This window comes from Pleurodeles waltl, chromosome 4_2, assembly GCF_031143425.1.
Source record: "Pleurodeles waltl isolate 20211129_DDA chromosome 4_2, aPleWal1.hap1.20221129, whole genome shotgun sequence".
In the NCBI taxonomy this organism is placed as follows: domain Eukaryota; kingdom Metazoa; phylum Chordata; class Amphibia; order Caudata; family Salamandridae; genus Pleurodeles; species Pleurodeles waltl.
This window is the reverse complement of record NC_090443.1, coordinates 571,134,012-571,161,544: the sequence shown is the minus strand read 5'-3', so window position 1 is coordinate 571,161,544 and position 27,533 is coordinate 571,134,012.

The following is a 27,533-nucleotide window of genomic DNA, read 5'->3' as shown; positions in this document are numbered from 1 at the left end:
CCATTGGAGCACCGCCGGCCTGTCGGCGGTGCTCCCGCGGTCCTCCGCCCTGGACCGCCAGGGTCAGAATGACCACCATAGTGTTTTGGGACATTTCCTGTCGCGGTCCACTAGGCCTATCCACACAAGTGAGCTACCATTTTGACCGGGGGCAATGCTGGGTAGATGGAAGTTTGTGGCTCCCTTCAGATTCCAGAACTTCGCAGCAATGTGAGGAAAAGGTTGTTTTTTTTGCTAACTTTTGATGTTTGCTAAGGATTCTGTGTAACACAACCTGGTTAGAGCACCACAAGTTACCCCCATCCTGGGTTCCTCTAGGTGTCTAGTTTTCTAAAAATGTCCAGGTTTACTAGGTTTTCCTAGGTGCCAGATGAGCTAGGGGCCAAAATCCACAGCTAGGCACTTTGCAAAAAACAGGTCAGTTTTCTTTGGAAAATTTGATGTTTCCACGTTGTGTTTTGGGGCATTTCCTGTCACGCGCACTAGGCCTACCCACACAAGTGAGGTATCAATTTTATCGAGAGACTTGGGGGAATGCTGGGTGGAAGGAAATTTGTGGTCCCCCTCCGATCCCGGAACTTTCTGTCACCGAAATGTGAGGAAAAAGTGTTTTTGGGCCAAATTTTGAGGTTTGCAAAGGATCCTGGGTAACAGTACAAGGTGAGAGCCCCACAAGTCACCCCATCCTTAATTCCTCTAGCTGTCTAGTTTAAAAAAATGCACAGTTGTGGTAGGTTTTCCTAGGTGACATAAATGAGCTAGAGGCCAAAATCCACAGTTAGGCACTTTGCAAAAAACAGATCTGTTTTCTTTGGGAAAATGTGATGTGTCCATGTTGTGTTTTGGGCATTTCCTGTCGCGGGCACGAGGCCTACCCGCACAAGTGAAGGTACCATTTTTATTGAGAGACTTGGGGGAGTGCTGGTTAGAAGGAAATTTGTAGCTCCTCTCAGATTCCATAACTTTCTGTCACCGAAATGTGAGGCAAAAGTGTTTTTTTGCCAAATTCTGAGGTTTGCAAAGGATTCTGGTTAATAGAACCTGGTGAGAGCCCCACAAGTTACTCCATTCTAAATTCCCCTAGGTGTCTAGTTTAAAAAAATGTATATCTTTGCTAGGTTTCCCTAGGTGCTGACAGAGCTAAAGGCCAAAATCCACAGCTAGGCACCTTCCAAAAAACCCATCAGATTTCAATGTAAAAATGTAATGTGTCCATGTTGCGTTTCCTGTCACGGGTATTAGGAATACCCACACAAGTGAGGTACCATTTTTATCAGAAGACTTGGGGGAACAAAGAATAGAAGAACAAGTGTTATTGCCCCTTGTTTTTCTCTAAATTTTTTCCTTCCAAATGTAAGACAGTGTGTAAAAAAGACGACTATTTGAGAAATGCTCTGTAATTCACATGCTAGACGGGGACCCCGGAATTCAGAGATGTGGAAATAACCTCTGTTCCTCAACACCTTATCTTGTGCCTATTCTGGAAATACAAAGGTTCCTTGATACCTATTTTTCACTCTTTATATTTCACCAAATGAATTGCTGTATACACGGTATACAATGAAAACCCATTGCAAGGTGCAGCTCCTTTATTGGCTCCTGGTACGTAGGGGTCTTGATGAACCTACAAGCCGTATATATCCCTGCAACCAGAAGAGTCCAGCAGACATAACAGTATATAGCTTTTTACAATCTGATGTTGCTGGAAAAAGTTACAGAGTAAAACGTAGGGAGAAAAGGCTGTTTAATTTTCTTTTGTATTTCAGGTGTTATTGTCTGTAAGAAAACCTCGTAGGATCTACACAAATGACCCCTTGCTGAAATCAGAATTTTGTCTATTTTTCAGAAATGTTTAGCTATCCGGGATCCAACAATGGTTTCACACCCATGTCTGTCACAAACTGGAAGTAGGCTAAAAGCAGAGAAAATAGTAAAAATGGGGTATGTCCCAGTAATATGACAAAAGTGTGTTGAAAAATGTCGTTTTCTGATTCAACTGTGCCTGTTCCTGAAAGCTAGAAAGATGGTGATTTTAGCACCACACTTTGTTGATACAATTTTCAGGGAAAAAACACAAGCCTCCGTCTACAGCCCTTTTCCCCCATTTTTTTTTTTGTTAAACAAAATTTTCCCTGTATTTTTGTGATTTCTTGGTCTCCTCCAAGGGAACCCACAAACTCTGGGTCCCTCTAGAATCCCCAGGATGTTGGTAAAAAGGACATAAATTTGGCTTGTGTAACTTATGTCAACAAAAAGTTATGAGGGCCTAAGCACGAACTGCCCCCAATTTGCCAAAAAATGTCTGGCACCTGAGGCAGAAAAGGCCTGGCAGCGAAGGGGTCAAAGACACCAACAGCAGGGGATTTTTCTACTAAAGTACGCTGGCCGTGTTTACTGCACTCCAGTTCACTCCACTTTCGCTGGACTGATCAAAAAGCCATTTGTTTCCTACATAATCCATTCGTTTTCAAAAGTGACCAGAAAAAACAAGAGTACATTTCTGACAGTGAAGTTCTCTTGTTTGCAAAGTATTAGCTCTCCCGCTTCAGACTTAAGAAAGCAAATAGCCCGGCCACTGTAAAGCAAATAGAGGGGGTTCTGCTGTTTCTATAGAAACAGAAATGTGAGATTGAATATGAAAATGTACCTCGTTAGCAAGGAATACATTAAATTCAGTGTGGCTGTTATATGTCACGTTTTGAAAGGACAAGCACGCTCTAGTTCCTTGGTTTCACCTGTTCAAACAAAGCAAATAAATCACAAAACTGGCCTGCTATTAAAACTGACGAGACAAATTATGAATGCAATAAAAATGTTGATTAAAAAAAGAAAAACAATTTTCTGAAGAAAAAGCTTGTTTTATTGCGTTCCTTATTACCTTATTGCATCAACAGTGGTAATGAGAATGGTGTTTGATTGTAAAGCAGATGTATTCAGAAATAAACTGTTCACGCACACACAACACGATGTGGTAGGATACAAAAGAAGCCAGCCTAGGTGCTAAGTCAGCGCCCACGAACTTCGATGACTCCATCTTCCGTCGGCGAAATAGGGAAAAGCTGTATGTATATGTAGGAGGCTGGCCTGGCTTGTAGTGGGTACCAAGGGGTACTTACACTCTGTACCAGGTCCAGTTATCCCTTATTAGTGTAGAAGAGGTGTTTCTAGCAGCTTAGGCTGATAGAAGGTAGCTATAGCAGAGCAGCTTAGGCTGAACGAGGAGACATGCAAAGCTCCTACTATACCACTGGTGTCATATGCACAATATCATAAGAAAACACAATACACAGATATACTAAAAATAAAGGTACTTTATTTTTATGACAATATGCCAAAAGTATCTCAGTGAGTACCCTCAGTATGAGGATGAGAAATATACACAAGATATATGTACACAATACCAAAAATATGCAGTAATAGCAAAAGGAAGTAATGCAAGCAATGTAAAGTTACAGTAGATTGCAATAGGAGCACATAGGTATAGGGGCAACACAAACCATATACTCCAAAAGTGGAATGCGAACCACGAATGGACCCCAAACCTATGTGAGCTTGTAGAGGGTCGCTGGGACTGTAAAAAAACAGTGAGGGTTAGAAAAATAGCCCACCCCAAGACCCTGAAAAGTAGGTGTAAAGTGCACCAATAACCCCAGAGAGCACAGAAGTCGTGATAGGGGATTTCTGCAAGGAAGACCAACACCAGCAAAGCAACCAAAGTGGATTTCCGGACCTGAGTACCTGTGGAACAAGGGGACCAAGTCCAAGAGTTGCGACAATGTCGAGAGTGGGCAGATGCCCAGGAAATGCCAGCTGAGGGTGCAAAGAAGCTGCCACCGGATGGTAGAAGCTGTAGATTCTGCAAGAACGAAGAGGACTAGAAACTTCCCCTTTGGAGGATGGATGTCACACGTCGTGAAGAAGCTTGCAGAGGTTTTCCACGCAGAAAGACCGCAAACAAGCCTTGCTAGCTGCAAGGGTCACGGTTGGGGTTTTTGGATGCTGATATGGCCCAGGAGGGACCAGGATGTTGCCACTTGGATGAGGAGACAGAGGGGGCACCCAGCAAGTCAGGGAGCTCTCACAGAAGCAGGCAGCACCCGCAGAAGTACTGGAACAGGCACTTGGAAGAGGAGTGAACCGGAGTCCACCCGAAGACACAAAAGGGAGTCCCACGATGCCGGAGGACAATTCAGAAGGTTGTGCACTGCAGGTTAGAGTGTCGGGGACCCAGGCTTGGCTGTGCATGAAGGAAATCCTAGAAGAGTGCACAGGAGCCGGAGCAGCTGCAAATCACGTGGTACCCAGCAATGCAGTCTAGCGTGGGGAGGCAAGGACTTACCTCCACCAAACTTGGACTGAATAGTCACTGGACTGTGGGAGTCACTTGGACTGAGTTGCTGAGTTCCAGGGACCACGCTCGTCTTGCTGAGAGGGGACCTAGAGGACCGGTGATGCAGTCTTTTGTTGCCTGCGGTTGCAGGGGGAAGATTCCGTCGTCCCACAGGAGATTTCTTCAGAGCTCCTGGTGCAGAAAGGAGGCAGGCTACCCCCAGAGCATGCACCACCAGGAAACAGTCAAGAAGGCGGCAGGAGAAGCGATACAAGGTTGCAGTAGTCGTCTTTGTTACTTTGTTGCGGTTTTGCAGGCGTCCTGAGCAGTCAGCGGTCGATCCTTTGGCAGAAGGTAAAGAGAGAGATGCTGAGGAACTCAGATGAGCACTTGCATTCGTTATCTAAAGAATTCCCCAAAGCAGAGACCCTAAATAGCCAGAAAAGGAGGTTTGGCTACCTAGGAAGGAGGATAGGCTAGCAACACAGGTAAGAGCCTATCAGAAGGAGTCTCTGACATCACCTGATGGCACTGGCCACTCAGAGCAGTCCAGTGTGCCAGCAACACCTCTGTTTCCAAGATGGCAGAGGTCTGGAGCACACTGGAGGAGCTCTGGGCACCTCCCCTGGGTGGTGCAGGTCAGGGGAGTGGTCACTCCCCTTTCCTTTGTCCAGTTTCACGCCAGAGCAGGGCTGGGGGATCCCTGAACCGGTGTAGACTGGCTTATGCAGAGATGGGCACCATCTGTGCCCATCAAAGCATTTCCAGAGGCTGGGGGAGGCTACTCCTCCCCAGCCCTGACACCTTTTTCCAAAGGAGAGGGTGTAACGCCCTCTCTCTGAGGAAGTCCTTTGTTCTGCCTTCCTGGGCCAGGCCTGGCTGGACCCCAGGAGGGCAGAAACCTGTCTGAAGGGTTGGCAGCAGCTGCAGTGAAACCCCGGGAAAGGTAGTTTGGCAGTACCCGGGTCTGTGCTAGAGACTCGGGGGATCATGGAATTGTCTACCCAATGCCAGCATGGCATTGGGGTGACAATTCTATGATCTTAGACATGTTACATGGCCATGTTCGGAGTTACCATTGTGACGCTATACATAGGTAGTGACCTATGTATAGTGCACGCGTGAAATGGTGTCCCCGTACTCACAAAGTCCGGGGAATTTGCCCTGAACGATGTGGGGGCACCTTGGCTAGTTCCAGGGTGCCCACACACTAAGTAACTTAGCACCCAACCTTCACCAGGTGAAGGTTAGACATATAGGTGACTTATAAATTACTTAAGTGCAGTGGTAAATGGCTGTGAAATAACGTGGACGTTATTTCACTCAGGCTACAGTGGCAGGCCTGTGTAAGAATTGTCAGAGCTCCCTATGGGTGGCAAAAGAAATGCTGCAGCCCATAGGGATCTCCTGGAACCCCAATACCCTGGGTACTTCAGTACCATATAATAGGGAATTATAAGGGTGTTCCAGTATGCCAATGTGAATTGGTGAAATTGGTCACTAGCCTGTTAGTGACAATTTAGAAAGCAGAGAGAGCATAACCACTGAGGTTCTGATTAGCAGAGCCTCAGTGAGACAGTTAGTCATCACACAGGGAACACATACAGGGCACACTTATGAGCACTGGGGCCCTGGCTGGCAGGGTCCCAGTGACACATACACTAAAACAACATATATACAGTGAAATATGGGGGTAACATGCCAGGCAAGATGGTACTTTCCTACACAACCCCCCCCCCCCCCAACGAAGGACAATAAGACTAGCCATGACCTGATGAGTCTTCATTGTCTAAATGGAAATATCTGGAGAGTCCATCTGCATTGGAGTGGGTACTCCCAGGTCTATGTTCCACTGTATAGTCCATTCCCTGGAGAGATATGGACCACCTCAACAATTTAGGGTTTTCACCTTTCATTTGTTTTAGCCAAAGTAGAGGTTTGTGGTCTGTCTGAACAATGAAGTGAGTACCAAACAGGTATGGCCTCAACTTCTTCAGTGCCCAGACCACAGCAAAGGCCTCCCTCTCTATGGCAGACCAATGCTTTTCTCTAGGGGTCAACCTCCTGCTGATAAAAGCAACAGGTTGATCCTGGCCCTCAGAATTGAGTTGTGATAAGACTGCCCCTACCCCTAATTCATATGCATCAGTTTGAACAATGAATTTCTTGGAGTAACATGGGCTTTTTAGGACAAGTGCAGTGCACATGGCCTGTTTCAGCTCCTCAAAAGCTTTCTGACAGCTAGCCGTCCACAATACCTTTTTAGGCATTTTCTTGGAAGTGAGGTCATTAAGTGGGGCTGCAATGGAGCCATAGTTCTTAATGAACCTCCTGTAATACCCAGTGAGGCCTAAGAAGGCTCTCACCTGGGTCTGAGTTGTGGGGGAACCCAATCCATGATAGTTTGGATTTCCCCCTGAAGTGGTGCAATCTGTTCTCCACCTACCAGGTGTCCCAGATAAACCACTTTCCCCTGCCCTATCTGGCACTTTGAAGCCTTGATAGTGAGGCCTGCCTTTTGCAGGACCTTCAAAACTTTCCACAGGTGGACCAGGTGATCATCCCAGGTGGAGCTAAAGACAGCTATATCGTCCAGATATGCTGCACTAAAAGACTCCAACCCCTGCAGGACTGTATTCACCAACCTCTGAAAAGTGGCAGGTGCATTTTTCAAACCAAAGGGCATTACTGTGAATTGGTAGTGCCCTCCAATAGTCGCAAATGCTGTTTTTGCATTAGCATCCTCTGATAACTTCATCTCCCAATACCCTGCAGTCAAATCAAAGGTGCTTAGATACTTGGCAGATGCCAGTGTATCTATTAGCTCATCTGCCCTGGGTATAGGGTGAGCATCAGTTTTAGTTACCTGGTTGAGACCTCTGTAATATACCCAAAACCTCATCTCTCTTTTCCCATCTTTTGAGTGAGGCTTTGGTACAAGCACCACAGGAGAGGCCCATGGGCTTTCAGAATGTTCAACCGTTCAACCACTCCTAGTTCAAGCATTTTCTGAACCTCTTGTTTTATGCAGTCTCTGACATGGTCAGGCTGCCTATAGATCTTACTTTTGACAGGCATGCTGTCTCCAGTATCTATAGTGTGCTCACACGAAGAAGTGGTGCCTGGCACAGTAGAAAAGAGTTCTGAAAATTGACCTAGGAGATTTATGCAGTTGTCTTTTTGCTCAGCTTTAAGACAGTCTGCCAAAACTACACCTTCCACTAGAGCATCTTGTTCTGTGGAAGAGAAGAGATCAGGGAGAGGGTCACTCTCTTCTTCCTGTCCTTAATCTGTTGCCATGAGCAGGGTGAGATCAGCCCTGCCATAGTAGGGTTTTAGGCGATTGACATGGAGCACCCTAAGGGGAGTCCTGGCAGTGCCCAGGTCAACCAAGTAGGTGACCTCTCCCTTCTTTTCAACAATGATGTGGGGTCTACTCCATTTGTCTTGGAGTGCTCTTGTGGCCACAGGCTCCAAGACCCACACCTTCTGTCCTGGTTGGTACTGAATCAGAACAGCCTTCTGGTCATGCCATTGATTTTGGAGCTCTTGGCTTGGCTGAAGGTTTTTACTGGCCTTTTTCATGTACTCAGCCATTCTGGATCTTAGGCCGAGTACATAGTCCACTATGTCTTGCTTAGGAGCTTTTAGAGGTTGTTCCGAACCCTCCTTCACAAGTGTTAGAGGACCTCTTACAGGGTGTCCAAATAGGAGTTCAAAGGGGCTGAAGCCCACTCCTTTCTGGGGTACCTCCCTGTAAGCAAAAAGGAGGCAAGGTAACAGGACATCCCATCTCCTCCTGAGTTTTTCAGGGGGTCCCATTATCATTCCTTTGAGAGTTTTATTAAACGGCACAATGCAGCACACATAGAAAGAAGAAGAAACAAGGAGAAATAAAAATAGCCCTTCTTGTTAAGCTTCCCCTCAAAAAGCGTAAGGTTTTGGTGCATTCCCAGGCTTACAAGTTATTGTACATCTGGGAACGAATCAAAAATCCCTGGGGGTTGTATGGGAGCACCCACACAATGCCTGTGGAATGCCTTCTTAGGGCAGAGTAAGGCAACACAGCGATTTGTCCTGTGTTGCCTTACTCTATATTTTTGAAGCCACTCAAAGCCACGCAAAGTGACTATACCTGGCTTAAAAAATAGGTGAAGGTTTGTTTCATGCATGTACCACGTTGCAAGCTTTACACAAACCACTCATAAATATGGGCAGAGACTTCAGGTCTAAATTTAAACTTCAGGTGTAAGTTTACCTTTGTGAATTGGGCCCACAGGAAGGAAAAAGAGTGCACTGAATTCTTTCTTACCAAGCCTATCCTGGAGGCTTGAGTGATTTAGGTGGAGCATTTGCAGCACCACTGTGATGTGCACAGCCTTTAACAGGAGGCACACTTGCTGCAGGTTCTAGTCCACAACGATTGCCAGTGGGCCTTTATAATATGTAACAGCTTGCAATGTCCCTAAAATGTACTGTGTTTTATTTCAATATTACAGGCTCATTTTGATGTGCACTTGTAATGAGTTATTACAATGGACCATTGATGCCATAGGGATTAAGGGGCACAGTGTCATGTACTCCAAACAAAGGAAGTCAGTGTGCAAGAGCTCTAGCACTGTTTTGTTGCAGCAGTTTCTAAATTAAACTGATATTTCACAGAGAAACCGCTTAGGGTTGCCTTCAAACTTACTTCATTATCTTTGGGAAAGAATACAGGCTCTTAAACATCCTGCAGGAATGAGCAGCACCGGTCCATGTAAGATAAACATTATTTCTTTCACAGTTGAAGAGTTAGCAGATCAAACAGTTTCCTCTATCCTCCAGCTATGAAATAAATATTTTTTTGTTTTTGGGCTGAACGAAATGTGCTGATTAATGGAGGTTGTTTTAGTATAGTAGCCAAGAGTCCTCACATCATATGTGACCCTTTCTGCAAATGCTGCCTTTGTTGCCTACAGCAGGGTGCATTCTGGGACTTTTCACTTTGCTTCAACTTTGAATATCCCAACATGCAAATTATGATGGGCTAAAAAAGCAGTACCAGCAAAAGGTGTTGCATATAACCCAAGGCAATTTTCAGGAATGCAAAGAGCTCTAAGAAAGAGCCATCAAAGCCCACATATTATGTTGGATATAATACTTCCTTACTTTATATTATGAAGATTACAAGTTCCACCTTGGAGTTTCAAGACCAATAAAGGTACTTAGCCTGCAGACCCATTCCTTTATATCATCATGAAACGCATTGATGACTTGCAATATCCTCATAAGAGACAAAAGGGCGTACTTTATCTCACAACTAGAAGTTGAACATCAATAAATGATGATTTCTTCAAATAAGCACTTTCCATATAGTACAATCTATTCAAATGTCATAATAACCATCTCTGTCTCGTTCTTGCAAAATTGCATCCAGGATACAAAATGTTATCAAACACACCCTGTAACAATTGTTAAAACGTCTTCTAGGATATGAGCTGTCACTGTATAGTACAGAGTACACACATGTTTCGTATCTTAATAATAATATACTTTAAAAGTATCTCTTAGATTGAGCAGAATATATTTTTTCAAAAACTATTATGTTACTTTAAATTACATATAGATCTTAACTTTAAAACAATAATGTGGAAGAGCACCAGTGTGCCCTTATCTGAATTCTAAAGCAACAGTAAGTCATCAACATAGCTTAACTAAAACTGAATGATTGTTAATACGCCTTTGTATACCCAGAGTACCACCTGCTCCCAAACTCAGTGATAGTTTGGAATAAGTTTCAGTCATATATAAGACCACCAATGGGACTCCAAAATAAAATGTCATAAAAGGTGAAGTAGTTTGAATAATAAATTAAATTGTTGGTTTCAAATAATATGATATTAATATGAAGGAGTATGATGCTAGTCTATGACTCCGAAAGTACTGTCAGACATTCAGTCCACTTCAGTGACTATTACTAGAAAACAATGAATTTACATCATCTTGCTTGAATACATGCAAATATGTAAAATCGCAGGGTACATTCTCCACTCTATTGAGCACATTCCTAATATCAAGTAAATATGTAGAACTTCATTAATTCAGAATTACTAAAGCATATTAGCGTATGAAATGTGCTTCCATATACTATGCAATAAAGGGTATAATCTTGGGACTTATGTCTGCTTCAGAGCTACGTTTTTTGGCAAGATTTTATAAAAAGACTGATTAGGTCTTTGGCCAGACCCCAGGACATTGGAGGCTGAACTGGCATATGTAAGGTTCCTCACTATACCAAAGGGGACGTTTAACTAAGAGTGATCCTGGCAATAGTGCAAGAAGCACTTTTGACAAGCATTTTTTGACATCTGGTGCCATGTCATGTTGACCAGATAGGCCTTTTTTTGTTTTATGGAAATAAATCACAAAAGTGGGGGATTATTTCCATAAAGCAAAAGCCAATGTCCCTAACACCCTGGAATTTGTCACCCGATGCCAGTGATGTCATTGTTGATTTTTCTTCTTTACAACCACCATGCCTTTGTTGGTGGTCACAAAAAGGAGCACTGTCAGAGGTCAACACTAAATTGGGCTGCCCTTCTTATGGCTTAGAATATGTGGTCATGAGGTGCATGAGCCACCAACAAAGGGCTAGTGACAGCAGGACCAGCAGAGGCTTTGTGGTAAAACATCAAGTGGTGCATCCTCTTTATCAGGTGGAAGGGGCATTCACTGTTTTTGGCACAACTCTAAATGACCCTTTAATGACAATAAGACAAACTCAAAGTGTCTGGACACTGAAACTGAAGATATTAGTCACTGAAAGTGTAAGAAATGATGTTTGGATTTATGGAAGCAACACAGTAGCACATGCTCAAAAAGTTCAATGTCGCCAGTAGGTTTCTGGCCATTCACTGTTATAAGTTATACATGGAAAAACAAAAGTGTTATTTGTGTTGTTACACTGAAATAACAACTCAAAATATTGTTTGACCATCGTATTGTGGTCAAAGCATGAATACTGGAACATTATGATGAACCGAACTAATGAAGGTAAGCATGTAGTTTATAAATTGTTTTACTTTTATATGTATCAAACACATATTATTTATTTTATTTTCATGTTTTATTATGGTGTTTTATTGTAAGTTTTTAAATACTTTAACATGTAAGTTATTGTAAAAGTATTTGTATTCTTTATAAATAGTATTGACTTTTTGTGGGTATTGAGGTTTATTGGGGGATCGGGAGGGAAGTTTTTTTTTAATGATATACTAGTTATGGTAATTAAATCAATTATGTTTTATCTTTTTGCTTATTAGTTATTTGTGTGCGTTAACTATGTATTCTTTTTTATTTTAGGTTTTCAGGTTTATTAAGAAAGGGCGTTTTTTTACTATTTATATATTGATTGATGCTAATTTCTTAAATAAGCTGATTATTTCATATATTTGTTCTTTGTTTGTTTATTAAATTTTATATTTAAGCATTACATTTAAGGTACAGGGTGTGAGAGATTTATTAGGTTGTTGGGAAGTTGTTTATGTTAACTGAATACTATCTTATTTTATGAAAATGTTTAATTGCTTCCGACTTTGTTGAGTTATGTACATTTTAAATTAAGTGTTTGGGGTGCTGTGGGATATTAGTTGGGTAGATTAATAAAATGCATTTCTTAAAACCAAGATTACTTGATTATTTATGTTCAGGTTTACATCGACAAGAAATGATTACTATTTTTTGGTAAATTTTTATTGAAAAATATGAATATATACTTTTAAAGAAATGTATTATTTTAGTGGGTTGTGTTCCATGTGTTCTTAATGTAATTTATATATTTATTACATTTAAAAAAAAAACGTTTTGTAAAAATAATTTCATGATATAGTATATTGTTTTAATGTTTGTGTTCTATTGATAAGTTTGAGCTATACTTTTTATTTTAAGGTTTTTATTAATTGTATTAAAGTATATACATTTAAAAAATAAATCTACTTTTTAAAGAATGTGTTTTAATGTTTTTTTTCTCTTTTGAAATACTCTAAAGGGAAAATATGTTATTTGGTTGTAATGCCTGTGACAGCGATTTATATGCACATTCTCTAATGATTGTTAGAATGGAGTTAGAATAATACACCTGACCCTCACCAATGTATACATTGTTCCCAGTGTTTGTAAGACTGCAGATAAAATAATAGCAATCACTGTCACTGGAGTAGAGGGTTCAGAATGGGAGGGCATTGGAAAACACAATTCAAATGACCCAATCTCACAAGCAAACCGGAGGACAGGCAGCAGATACATATTCCAAGAAGCAGTCAGTCACATTCAAGAGGATAAGAGACTTCACTGAGGAGAAGGCAGGCGTGTAATTATCTTTGTAGTTGATGATTACAATGAACAGTAGGGTCTGACTTCATACACCCTCAGTGGAGCACAGAAGGTGACCTCATGGCAGGAGTTGGCATGCTATGTCCATGCATTGGTGTTTGAGTCATGAACTATGGGGAACTTCCAGAAAAAGTGGCAGGATGAGAGGGGATGGATGAAGGAGAACTTCTCCAAGACAAAGGTTGCAAAGCCTCTTCCCAGAGGTCTACCTGGAGATTGCCTCTGTCTGAAAGGCCAGATGGGAACTTGCCCTTCTCTCACAACTACCTTTTCTATTGCCACTCATGCCACTCAGTCCTCACCCACCCCACCCTTTAAAGATAGGAAGATGTCACTAGCTGTTAAAATGCTTTCAATACACTCTACAGTTATGACATACAGTTCCTATAAATAGTACTTTGTTAGCATCAACAGCTGGAACATGGGCACTATTGACCATGGCAGTATGATAACCTGGTGCACTCAGCTTGTGATGTATTTCAGTAAATGTCAGAAACATCCTGATTGTTTTACCTGTGAGATGGCCACTATATCTCAAATGACCCTCTGAATGGATTCAGTGGCCAGGCAGTGGAGCCTGCCATTGTTCTGACATGTGCATGTATGGCCTCGGAGCAGGTGATAGGTGGGCTGAGCTCCTGTTCACAGTCTGCAACCATACCATAAAGATCTGTTGAGAAGGACTATCTTGCAATAAATGCTTCTCTGGACATAGCAAAGATGTTGATCATTTGGATATAAATAATTCTCTCCCATTTGTTCCTCAAAATAAGAGGCATAGCAACAAGGATATTCACCGACAAGGTAAAGCAAATGTTTTTTTATCTGTGTTGTGCTTTCTCATGTGGGCAGGTGAGTGTGAGTGGTTGATGTTGGGTGTAGTAGAGATCCTGACAGTTCATTCCCTCCCTGCCTTGCAATAGTAGTTGAAGTCCTGTTTGAATATGGATTTTCTGTATTTCTGTATATTGAAGCTAAATTCAATGTTGTTTTTTTTTTTTTTTTACTTGTGAATACAAAAATTATAATTTAAAAACTTTTAACATTCAAGATTATTTTCCAATCATTTCCCTTGTTTAACTTATGTGGTGTTGGTATTATTTACTGCCTTTATTGATTTCTATAAGTGGTTGTTGTAGTACTAGTGATTGGCCATGTGTGATGCTTGAATTACTCAAAAGCTTGGCGGGAGTGGATTTAAGTCTAATTAAGTAATGCTGTAGAACATTCACATGTAACCTTTGTGAATGGCAATTGTTTTACTCTTTTATAGGTTTTTTTTAGTATGTGCATGTCCATTCTTAAACGTCTCCTTAAAGTTCCCTTAACCTCAGCCATTAAGTAGTAGATATTAACCATATACAACCACCCCCTTGTCCCTCCCAATTTTACTCTAAAAACATGTACCTCTTTGTGCGAAGATCTCCACATTCATATCTTCAATCTCCGCACAGAAGAGTGAGTACAGGCAGAGGTGATCTGTGCCAGAGTTTCTTGAATAGTATTTGTTAGTATGGGAAGTAGTACTATTAGAGTATCACTTTCCATACTCAAAGATGTTTTTTGGGTAGGACAATTCATCTTTCTTATCAGACATTATATACATGCTTATAAAGTGGGCCTGTCTCTCCACCATTGGAAAAAGACAATGAAATAAAATTGCCCATTTACCCCCATTGTCTATAGCTTGTATGAGCATTAATATTCTGCATCCCATCATGTTAACCCTGCCATTTGAAAGGTTGCTGATTTGCTTTGAATGAACACCCAAAAGTGACCAAAGGGTGAAATAATTATTTTGGCTGCTGGTATCTGAGGTGGGCCTAGGTTTGCCAGATTTCATATAATATTTCTTAGCTGTAATGGGTGAGCAGCATAAACCAGTAACGAATGAATGAACAGAATTGTATATAGCACACAGGCACTCCTTAGAGTGTCCCAGTACCAATGGCTAACAGTGAGAGGACAGTTAATCCAGAACAAATAACCAGATTTTAATTGTTTTCCTGAAGATAGGCTCAGACTTAACAGAATAAAGTACTAACAGAAGTTCATTCAATGCCTTTTCGGCAGACATGAGAAAAAGCATCCACCCTTCCTACCTTGTCTGATCCTGGGAACTAAAGCCAAGAAATACTGAAAGGAGGGTAGAGCTCTAGCTGAGAAAGGAAACTGTATCTTAATGTCAAATACAGAGGGCCCACCCTAGACAAGGCTCTATAAACCATAACTAAAGGTTTATATAGAATTATTTTCTTCACTGGAAGTCCATGTAAAGAGCGCAAATGAGATGACCTAGGCATCTGACGTGGCGGCCTAAGATTGAGCTAAGTGGCAGCATTCTGGACAACCTGAATCCTTCTAATCAAATAATTAGGAAGCCCCAGATATAACACATTGCCATAGCCCGGCCTGGATGTAATTAGGGCATGAACAACAATCTTCCTAGAAGACTAAGAAAGAGAAATGTTTTTAAAGCTTGTCTCAGATCAAAACATGTTCCATTACCAAAGATACCTGCAATTGGAAGAATAAGAGGAGCATTACTTCTAAGATTTTGCCAGTCATTGAGGGCAATGGCAGAGGTGGGCTCCAGTCTGGCCAACAATTAAGCCACCAATCCTCAAGACAAAGAAGAAGAATCTCTGTCTTGTCTATATTATAGTATAAATAAAGAGCACAAAGCCATTTGAAAACCACAGTGAAGCAGGCCTTGTGAGGATAACAGTCAAATAAATTCAGCCACTTTTAAAGCAGGAGTCATTGGCATTGGACACAACTTGGAACCCAAATAATTCCACCAAGATTTTTAATGGGGCCAAGTAAGTGATATACTTGGAGGACCAAAAGTCACCCACAAAGCCTTGTATATTTCCAAATATGGTACAATTAGTCACACAGGATGCCTCAGAAATACTTTGAAACTGGTTCAAGCTTTGGTATACATTTATGTTACATTTTGCTGTGGTATTGCAAGGGTGGAGCATGGGTGTTCCCATGCGGAAAAGCATGCCTTCCTGCACAAAAACAATCCTGACTGTAATGTAGGCACCCTTGTGGCATGGAGCACAGGCACCTGCATTGTGTGAGGCAGCCTTAAGCATGCCAGCACAGGTGGAGGGCTAAGAAAAGCAATGTATTTGAATAGATCTGCCATATGGTGCTGTTCAGCTCCCTCCCTTTCACACAACGCAGCTTGGCCACTTTTTGATTTTACAAGGTTTAAGGACAATTTCAACCATAGGAGGCAGCCTGCTAAGCCACCTGGTCAGTGGATTCTATTGTGCCCTCTTCCCTTTGTAGAGGACCAGTCACTCTATTTTAAGATCCCTGCCTGCCTGGAGACGGTCTCTAAGACTGAATGGCAACCACTGCAGAGGTGGTTGCTCTGACACAAGAAGAGTTTGTTGAGTGGGCCCCATGTTGGTTGTGCCCCCTATGCAAACATTTCTGCTGTCAACAATGACAGAGTAGAAGCCTCTTTTTAGAAAAATATAAACATGCCTGGCACACAGGAAGTTTTCAACCGGCACATTGCTGTCCGAGCAGGAATGATGGTTATCCAGCCTATTAAAGGTCAAGACGACTATCACTGTGACTGATGGTCCTAAGGAGATTGGCCATCAGATCAGAGGTTTCTGATTAAAGAGACAGCTGAGGCTCTGTTATTGAAAGCCCTGTTTTTTGCCATCCTCTTACTAAGGTGGTCAAACAGTGCATTTTGCAGGACACAACTAGTCTAAATAAGGCTCCGGGAGAGACTGGTTTGACATTTATATAATACACCAATATCATCAGAAGAGAGTTGGACTTGAAGGAGCCATAGTTGAGACTGAGACTGTCAATAGATGAACAGAGCTAGGAAGAAAAACGGTTCCTTAATTACATGTGCCTCAAATCATTTCCTGTGTAGTTCTAAAAGGCTGTTCACTTCTTTCTGCTTTTTTCAATATCTACAGATTTCTTCTACAATATCTTGTTAGTTTATTTTGATTTGCCATTTTCACTTGTATGTGGAAGCCACTGAAGCCACTGAAACATTGTTGATGTTGGGTTGCAAATAGTGGCACCTTAATCATGGCACAAAATGATTTGAAGTAAATTTCATTAACAAGTATTCATTGCTTTGTGGGACCTACTTTTTAGTGGTAGCTGTCGTCCTTTGCTTTTGCATCTGATGGAGATTCTGAATTTCTAAAGGGCTAAAAAACTTCTTTGGTCTCCGAGTCATGTTTAATTCTAACTCATGCATTCTCAGAATCTTTTCATACTTGACTTTTAACATGTTAAACCACCGGCAGGACTCGACCCTGGCTCTCGAGTTCCAGACACTATGGGGGTCATTCTGACCTCGGCGGTAAAAGGTGCTTACCGCCGGTCAGAAGAGCGCCATAACACCGCCGCGGCCGCGGGAAACCGCCACAGTCATTCTGACCCGCAACAGGCAAACAGCCAAAAACCCGACATCCACAAAAGTCTGCCACACCAACGGCCAGCGAAAAACTGGCGATGACCAAACCTCCACCGTCACGCCAACAGAAATACGCCCATTCCATTCCGACCCACGAATCCACGCGGTGGTCTTTCAACCGCGGTATTCCATTGGCGGTACACACCGCCGCGGTCAAAATACACACACAGCTCCAAAACACGGCCACATTGGACATTTTGAAATACACACACCTGATACACATACAAACACCACTCCCACACACCCAATACAATATAAAACACACACCCACATCACCCACAAACCCCTACGACCACCATTTATTGACTAAGGCCAGAGAGAGACACCACTAGCTAGTACAGAGCATTCACAGGCACATTACACCATCACTCAAACAACATCCACGCACAAAGCACCACACACCACCACACTCACCAGACTCATCACCACAAACACCACCCCACACCTCATCCACACCACCCCATGGCACCCCAAAGACACCCCAGGTTTTCAGACGCTGAACTCAGGGTCATGGTGGAAGAAATAGTTCGGGTAGAGCCCCAGCTCTTCGGGACACAGGTGCAGCACACCACCATTGCCAGGAAGATGGAGCTATGGCAAAGAATAGTGGACAGGGTCAACGCTGTGGGTCAGCATCCACGAAATCGGGACGACATCAGGAAGCGGTGGAACGATCTACGGGGGAAGGTGCGTTCCATGGTATCCAGACACAACATCGCGGTGCAGAAGACTGGCGGCGGATCCCCACCTCAACCCCCAGAATTTACAACATGGGAGGAACAGGTCTTGGCGATCCTGCATCCTGAGGGCCTCGCAGGAGTAGGCGGAGGAATGGACTCTGGTAAGTCTGATCTCAACTACTTCATCCCCCCCACCCACCGGCATGCCAAATCATACCCCCACCCTCCCCCCCACCCCCATCACACATCCTCCTTGCTAATGTCTCACCATCACAACCCACCCATCCCAACACCAAGCCCTGCATGCGACCACAAACCATGGACACCCATCACCTAAGCATGCCCACTGCACATACCCATCCCCCCCCAAACCACCGTCACAACAGCCCCCATAAGGGAATGCCAGCACTGGGGTAAATGGGCAGCCACCCATTGCACGCTATGGCACACACAGAAGCAATAACCATACTCTTATACCCCTGCAGGACCCGAACGCCACGACACCGCCCAGGAGGGTCCAGAAATGTCCATTCCACCCCCAGAAGAGGCCCACAGTGATGACAGCAGCTCTGTCTCCCTGGACCCAGATGACCAGCCCGGCCCATCGGGGACCTCGGGACAGTCGGTTCCCCTCAGACAGCCACAGGCCACAGCAGACCTACCCCCCTCTGGGAACACCAGCACAGCACCCACCCAGCGGGCCCATGCCTCTGTCTCCAGGACACATCAATCAGCGGTGTGTCCACCACTACAGGGCACCCAGGTTAACCCACCACCCCAACAACAACAGGGACCTGGGGGCAGTGGTAGTGGGCACACGGTCCAGGGGACAGAGGCCCAGGGAAACAGGGCAACTGGGAGGGCTACTGTGCGACAGGGGGGGGACAGGCCCAGGGAACTCACTCTCCACGAGGCCCTATCCTCCATCATGGGAGCATACCACCGCTCCCAGGAGACGATGGCGACGGTCCTGGCCAGGTTCCAGGAGATCCAGGTACTGCAGGAGGAACAGTTTATGGGGTTCAGGGAAGAACTCAGAAACATCAGTTCCGCAATGGGCACCATCGTTGTGGCTCTCAGATTGTCAGCACATTGCGGGACCATGTGGCACCACAAAGGGCCCCTGTCACTAGCATGGACCAAGAACAGGCTACCACCTCCGCCGGCGCTAGTGGACAGGAGGCCCCGACACAAGAACAACAAGCCACCAGAACCCCACCCCTTGCAGAAGGAGAACCACCCCGCAAGCGGTGCCTGAGATCTAGGAAGAAGACAGAGTAGGATGCCAAGACCCCCGCCAGGAAAGGATACCCCCTGATTGTCATCCCACTGTCCCACATTGTCACCCTGTCCAACCTTAAACTGCCCCAGCTCCACCTTCCACAGGCATATGGACAATGCACCTGTGAGACTGAAAATCTGGACTCTGCCATGGACATTCCTCCACCATCACCCATCACCGAATTGCAACCATTACCCAAAATTGAGCACTTTAATAAACACACTTATTGCACAAAAATAATCTGGAGTCTGCCTGTATTTTTGAACAAATGTATTACACAGAACCGTGCCAAAATGTCCAGTTACATTGTGATGACAACATACCACTGTCACACAGCTGTAGTCCATGGGGAAACAAAGCAGAGGTCACGGAGAGGGGCCCACATCTCTGAAATTGGAAGGGAAAGTCACAACTCAGTTAACATACACTGGGGGGAAACTCAGACAGCAGAGAGGCAGGAGACTTTAAGAAAATGTAAAATGCCGGTGTTGATTCTTACCTGTATGTCATTGAAAATACTGCTGTATTACTGTGTCCCTGTTGTCTGTGTCGTACTCTTCGTCTTCCTCCTCTTCACTCTCCGCAGGCTCCACAGCTGCCACAACACCACCATCTGGACCATCCTCCTGCAGGAAAGGCACCTGGCGTCGCAATGCCAGGTTGTGAAGCATACAGCAGGCTACGATGAAATGGCACACCTTCTTTGGTGAGTACATTAGGGATCCACCTGTCATATGGAGGCACCTAAACCTGGCCTTCAGGAGGCCGAAGGTCCGCTCGATCCTAGTACGCCCATGGGGCTCATTGTACCGTTCCTCTGCCCTGGTCCTGGGATTCCTCACTGGGGTCAGTAGCCATGACAGGTTGGGGTAACCAGGGTCACCAATTAGCCACACACGGTGTCTCTGAAGTAGTTCCATCACGTAAGGGATGCTGCTATTTCGCATGATGTACGTGTCATGCACTGACCCTGGGAACTTGGCATTTACATGGGAGATGTACTGGTCAGCCAAACAGACCACCTGGACATTCATGGAATGATAACTTTTTCTGTTCCTGTACACCTGTTCACTCGTGCTGATGTTGGGAATATGCCCAAGCGCATAGAAATCACCCTTCACTGTAGCCAAATCGCCCACCTCAGGGAAAACAAGGTAGCTCCGCATGTATTTAAGGAGGGCAGACAACACTCTGGACAACACCTTGGAAAACATCGGCTGAGACATCCCTGATGAAATGGCCACTGTTGTTTGAAATTACCCACTTGCCAAAAAATGGAGTACTGACAGAACCTGCACTAGAGGGGGGATCCCTGTGGGTTGGCGGATGGGTGACATCAGGTTTGGCTCCAGCTGGGCACACAGCTCCTGTATAGTGGCTCTGTCAAGCCTGTATGTCAGTATGACATGTCTTTCTTCCATTGTCGACAGGTCCACCAGCGGTCTGTACACGGGAAGATTCCTCCATCTCCTCGCAAGTCCCAGCGGACGGTGCCTAGGAAGGACAACATGGAGCACAGAGTCAATCAACCCACAGGTACGTTCCCACAACTTGCACAGTACACGATTCTCAATGCATTGAATGGCTTGTATGAGTGTTGATGCAAGGCCTGGGCATGTGTGACGCAGTAGAAATTAAGATATGGGGACCCTTGAAATGGCGGCTGCCTGACCTGTGAAGTGCGACAGTGGGATATGAGGTCAATGCGCTGGCGTGGCACACCGTGGCGGTAGGCGGTCGAAGACCGAGGCGCAAAGGCGCATTGGTTAACATTGAACCCTATGGGTTTCAGGAGCCAATGACGATGTGCGCCGGCGGTCGCGCTACGCCCCGCCGCGGTACGCACCGCCGCGGGCGTGACCGCCATTTTCTATCTGCTTAATCACTCGATACCTGATCATCCACAGGAGCGGACCTATACTGCAAGTGCTGCTGTGACCTCGGTCTGGAAGAGACAATGGCTGCTGCGACTGGGGAAAGGGCCCCTGCCTTCACCTCTGAAGAATTGGAGAAACTCGTGGATGGTGTCCTCCCCTAGTATGCGCTACTCTACGGTCCTCCAGACCAACAGGTAAGTACACTGGGACCATGCTTTGTGGCCAATCCCTGGGTTGAGTGGGGTGAATGAAAGGTGGAGGAGAGCGAATGAGGCATGCATCAAACGACAGATGAGAGCATGTGCTACATGGCAAGGGTGGGGACATCGAGCATGCAGAAGGTGATGATTTTTATTTTTCTCCCCCTGTACATGTCACATAGGTCAGCGCCCATCAGAAAATCGACATTTGGCGTGCCATCGCCAAGGACGTCCGGACCCTGGGGGTCCACAACAGACGGGGCACCCACTGCCGGAAGAGGTGGGAGGACATCCGCCACGGGAGCAGGAAGACCGCGGAGGCTCTGCTGGGGATGGCCTCCCAACGTAGGAGGGGTGCCAGTCGTACCTTGACCCCCCTGATGTCCCGGATCCTGGCAGTGGCCTACCCCGATTTGGATGGGCGCATGAGGACATCACAACAGACACAAGGGGGTGAGTACAAGCACATTCTGCTGATTTTGCGCACATTGGAGGTGTCTGAGTGGGGGAGGAGGGCTGTGGGTATCCCTAGGCCAGGGTGATTTCTGTAGGCTAGGCCCCTCCGTTAGGCATGGCCCTGTGCCCCCGCCCCCACCTCTGTAGGTTGCCTAGTACAGCTATTCATGGCCCTGTGTCACCTATGTGTGGAGTTGTCGTCCACAGGCTTGTAGGCCATGTCCCACGGATTGAGTAGTGTACCCCAAGTGTGCGGCGTAGTGCAGGGGGCTTCTGTGTCTGTCCTCTCCGCCAATGGTGTCGCCAATGCATGCACTCAACATGTCTTTGTTTCTCCCCCCCCCCTTTTTTGGTGGTCTTCCTGTTCATGTGTGCATTAGCATCATCAGGCAGAGGAGAAGTGGCATCGGAGGACGAGGGAGCTGCATCTCACATGGCCATGGAGGGCCATGCAACAGACTCGGATTTCACCAGTGAGACGGAGGGCTAGGGGAGCTCCACAGTGGGGACACGTGGTGACACCAGCGACACAGACACGTCTTCGGAAGGGAGCTCCCTTGTGGTGGCGGCAACATCCGTGCCCACCGCAACAACAGGTACAGCCGCCACCCAGTGCACCAGCTCCGCCCTCCCAGCAGCCCCTCAGCCTTCGCCCCGTGCCCGCTCACCCAGGAAGGTGGGCATCTCCTTCGCCCCAGGCACCTCAGGCCCTGCCCCAGTTACCCCTGCTGCCCTCAGTGAGGAGGTCATTGACCTCATGAGAACGCTCATTGTTGGGCAGTCTACCCTTTTGAATCCCATCCAGGGTGTAGAAAGGGAGGTGCACCGGAGTAATGCATACCTGGAGGGCATTCATTCGGGTCAGGCTGCCCATCAGCGATCGTTCAACGCTCTGGCCTCAGCACTGACGGCAGCCATTGTCCCTGTCTCCTGCCTCCCTCCTCCAACTTCCTCAACCCAGTCCCACTCCCCTGTACCTCTGCCTATCCCAGACACACCTACAGACCAGCCTGCAGACACCTCAACACCCAAGGGAAGCTCATCCAGACATAAGCACCACACATCACACAAGCATTCACACAAGCAACATCCACATGCAGACATGCCAACAGCCACTGCCTCCTCTGTGTCCCCCTCCTCCTCGTCTCCCTCCTGCCTCCCTGTGATGTCTCCACTCACACTTGCATGCACAACATCTTCAGCCACTACGTCCATCACCAGCACACCCACCAGAACACTCCGCACACGTGCAGTCACCACCCCCACTACCATTTACACGTCCCCTGTGTCCTCTCCCAGTGTGTCTGTCACCCCCTCTTCCAAACCACACAAACGCAGGCAGTCACCCACCCAACAGCCATCCACCTCACGACAGCCTCCAGCACAAGCACCTGCACCTGCACCCCAAGACACCAGACTTCACTCTCCTACAACCACATCCTCTTCCTCCACTCCCATACCCACTACAACTACCCGACCCTGTCTTTCTAAATTGATTTTCCTTTCCAACCTTGACCTCTTTCCAACAACTGACCCACCCCCTCCATCTCATAAGACTCCAATCAGCACCTCAGCCACCACAAAACCTGGACCTACAAAGACAATAGTCCAAGGATTTAGGAGTCCACCACCTTCAAGGCCAGCTACTTCTGCCAGGAGTAAAGAGACGGCCAGCCCGCCACAAGAAAAAAAAGCAAAGAAAGCCAGTGCCCGGCGTGACAGGCCAAAGACAGCAGGCTCCAAAAGCACTACCCTGGCACCGTCAGGGAGTGGGGTGCCACACCGCCAAAGGGAGGAAAGGGCCACAGACGAGCAGGGAAGGGTGGCAAGGGCAGCACGCCCGACAAGTCCGGCAGCAGGAGAGCTGCCCAGGAGGGCCCCACCAGCCCCATTCCAGGTGTGCAGGAGGACACCCACGGGCCCGGGATGGCAGCACAGGAGGGCCCCGCAAGCGAGAAGACAGATGTGCACGAAGAGCCCGGCAGCCACATGTCAGGTGGCGAGTGAAATCCATGTAATGGCCGGATCTGGTGACCTGGACACACATGTCAAGCACCTCTGAACAGGGCCCTTCAAGTCAAGCACCGCTGAACAGGGCCCTTAAAGTCAAGCACCGCTCAACAGGGCACTGCCGTCTCAAGAACCGCTGAACAGGGCCCTTCAAGTCAAGCACCGCTGAACAGGGCCCTTCAAGTCAAGCACCGCTGAACAGGGCACCGCTGTCTCAAGAACCGCTGAACAGGGCCCTTCAAGTCAAGCACCGCTGAACAGGGCCCTTCAAGTCAAGCACCGCTGAACAGGGCACCGCCATCTCAAGAACCGCTGAACAGGGCCCTTCAAGTCAAGCACCGCTGAATAGGGCCCTTCAAGTCAAGCACCGCTGAACAGGGCCCTTCAAGTCAAGCACCGCTGAGCAGAGCCCTTCTAGTCAAGCATCGCTGAACAGGGCACCGCCGTCTCAAGAACCGCTGAACAGGGCCCTTCAAGTCAAGCACCGCTGGGCACCGCCGCCTCTGCACCGCTCTGCTGGGCCCTTCAACTCAAGCACCGCTCTGCTGGGCCCTTCATCTCAAGCACCGCTCCGCTGGGCCCTTCATCTCAAGCACTGCTCCAATTGGCCCTTCAACTCAAGCACCGCTCCGCTGGGCCCTTCATCTCAAGCACTGCTCCAATTGGCCCTTCAACTCAAGCACCGCTCCGCTGGGCCCTTCATCTCAAGCACCGCTCCGCTGGGCACCGCCGTCTCTGCACCGCTCCGCTGGGCACCGCCGTCTCTGCACCGCTCCGCTGGGCCCTTCATCTCAAGCAACGCTCCGCTGGGCACCGCCGTCTCTGCACCGCTCCGCTGGGCCCTTCATCTCAAGCACCGCTCCGCTGGGCACCGCCGTCTCTGCACCGCTCCGCTGGGCACGGGCGTCTCTGCACCGCTCCGCTGGGCACCGCCGTCTCTGCACCGCTCCGCTGGGCCCTTCATCTCAAGCACCGCTCCGCTGGGCACCGCCGTCTCTGCACCGCTCCGCTGGGCACCGCCGTCTCTGCACCGCTCCGCTGGGCACCGGCGTCTCTGCACCGCTCCGCTGGGCCCTTCAACTCAAGCACCGCTCCGCTGGGCCCTTCATCTCAAGCACCGCTCTGCTGGGCCCTTCATCTCAAGCACCGCTCCGCTGGGCCCTTCAACTCAAGCACCGCTCCGCTGGGCCCTTCATCTCAAGCACCGCTCCGCTGGGCACCGCCGTCTCTGCACCGCTCCGCTGGGCCCTTCAACTCAAGCACCGCTCCACTGGGCCCTTCATCTCAAGCACCGCTCCGCTGGGCCCTTCAACTCAAGCACCGCTCCACTGGGCCCTTCATCTCAAGCACCGCTCTGCTGGGCACCGCCGTCTCTGCACCGCTCCGCTGGGCACCGCCGTCTCTGCACCGCTCCGCTGGGCCCTTCATCTCAAGCACCGCTCCGCTGGGCACTGCCGTCTCTGCACCGCTCCGCTGGGCACCGCCGTCTCTGCACCGCTCCTCTGGGCACCGGCGTCTCAAGCACCGCTGGCCCATTGGCAGTAGGGGCAGGCCCGCATCTGTGTCGGGCCGGGCTGCACGAAGTACTCTGGGCACCATGCCTCCTCCAGAACCAGTGGAGTCTGTAATCCACTTGTGAGACTGTGGCTTTGCACTCCCCAGGATGGCACAGTGGGCAATCCACCCACTGTGGAGACTTGTGAGACTGTGGCTTTGCACTCCCCAGGATGGCACAGTGGGCAACCCACCCACTGTAGAGACTTGTGAGACTGTGGCTTTGCACTCCCCAGGATGGCACAGTGGGCAGTCCACCCACTGTAGAGACTTGTGAGACTGTGGCTTTGCACTCCCCAGGATGGCACAGTGGGCAATCCACCCACTGTAGAGACTTGTGAGACTGTGGCTTTGCACCCCCCAGGATTGAACAGTGGCCATGGAGGCCCCTCGTGGATCTGGCGTCGTGGACTCATCTGGCTGAGGTGCCCCCCCTTCCCTTCCCCCTGAGGTGCCTGTAGTTTTGCTATCTGATGCCCCTGCAGTGTTCTCTCCATTGGAGTCGGGTATCCTGTGTGGGCTTTGCACATGTGTTTAGGCCCATTGGCCCACGAACAATGGCTGATACCCAATTTGGACAGGACAATTTACATATGTATATATAGTTTTGATGTTTGATATATTTTTATACTTAGCCGTACAATATACTTCAAATTTCATGATCATTTTTTTTTGTCTTTGCATTCTTCCGGGGGGTTTGGGGGTGTCACTCTCAGTTGTTGCTCTGCATTGATGTGTATGTAGTTGTGGGTGAGGGTGAGGGTGGGTGTGTCGCGTATGTGTGTCCCCGTAATTTTTTATTTAATTCCCCCCTCCCCTGTGTCGTAGGTGCAGTACTCACCGTTGTCTTCTGCGCCGGCGTTCGTGCTCCTGGTAGAGGAGCAGGAAGACAATAGCTGGTAGGATGTGTAGTTCGGGTTCCATGCTGTCCAGATTCCTCGTGGAGTGTGTAGAGGTGAGCGTTTTCCGTTCGTAATGTCTGTTTCTGCCGTGTTTTTATCGGCGGGGCTACTGCCCCGGAAAAAGTGGCGGATTGGTGGGTTGTGATAGGGTGGGCGGTACATTGTCTCCCGCCTGTCTGTTGGCGGTGACCGCTGCGCTGTTTGTTTGTCCCGCCGTGGCGGTCGGAGTGTTAAAGTGGCGGTCTCTGTTGGCGGTTTCCGCCAGGGTCAGAATTCCATTTTTTTTACCGCCTGCCTGTTGGCGGGTTGGCCTCCGCTTTAACACCGACCGCCAGGGTTGGAATGACCCCCTACAGGCCATATTTAAGAAAAAGTGGTGCATCAGAGCTCATGCACCCCTTTTTCTGAGCCCCCCCTCCCAACGGCACCGGCACTTAACAACATCATAGTTGTGCCTTATTTATAATATGGTGCACCATGGCGGTCGTTAGCATAATATTATCAATTGTTTTTTATGCTTTTGTGGTGCTTTGCTGCACTAGTGTCAAAAATGTTGATGTTAGTGTAGCAAAGTGCAAGGAGGCCATTAGGTTTCTATGGGATAATCATTTTGCTGCTCTGAGCAGGCATTAAAAATGATGCCAAAAATGATGCAGTGAAATCTGTTAAATTACACTGCGCCATTTATGTGGGCCTCCTAGTGCCGGACGCCCCCCCCCCTTGCATACATTATGGCTGGCGCAGGCATAATGTGGAGCAATGATTGGCGATGATTGGCATGCTTTGTAAATATAGCTCATGGAAAAAGCCACTGTAACGGCACCTGAGTGTAAAAAAAATGACACCATGGCGGGGCTAAGCTGGCACTAGGGGCTCTTAAATATGCCCCTACATCCTTAAATCAATATAGATTAGTTCAAATACATAGACTGGATTACTTAGAAACCACATCTGCTCTAATACGATTTGAGGTTATTTGTTCTTTATTTAGTTGTGAATTCTTCTGTTTTTTAATTATAAATGTTACCACTTAAAGATATGCTGATGATCCTGAAAAGCCACATGTGCAGGAGGGTCCTAAGTATTGTACAGGTCAACCCAAATTGCTGTGCTTACCTTGTCTTACAGGCATTTGTGCTAATATGCTTTGCCATTACAAAAGTATATGGCACTGACACAGGTTGTACTCAAATTCACAGTCTCTGGAGATACTCAATTATTTTATAGAGCCACTTTAAAAACAGTTGGTCTTTTTTATTTGTGTATGCTCAGCTTCTATCTAACCGTCTATATAGCTGTAAAAGCACAGTGAATAACTGAGTACGCACCAGCTACGACAACTTCATGGGCACATCATGTTCCACAACCCGCCGCATTGGTACACAGTGCCTTAGACTA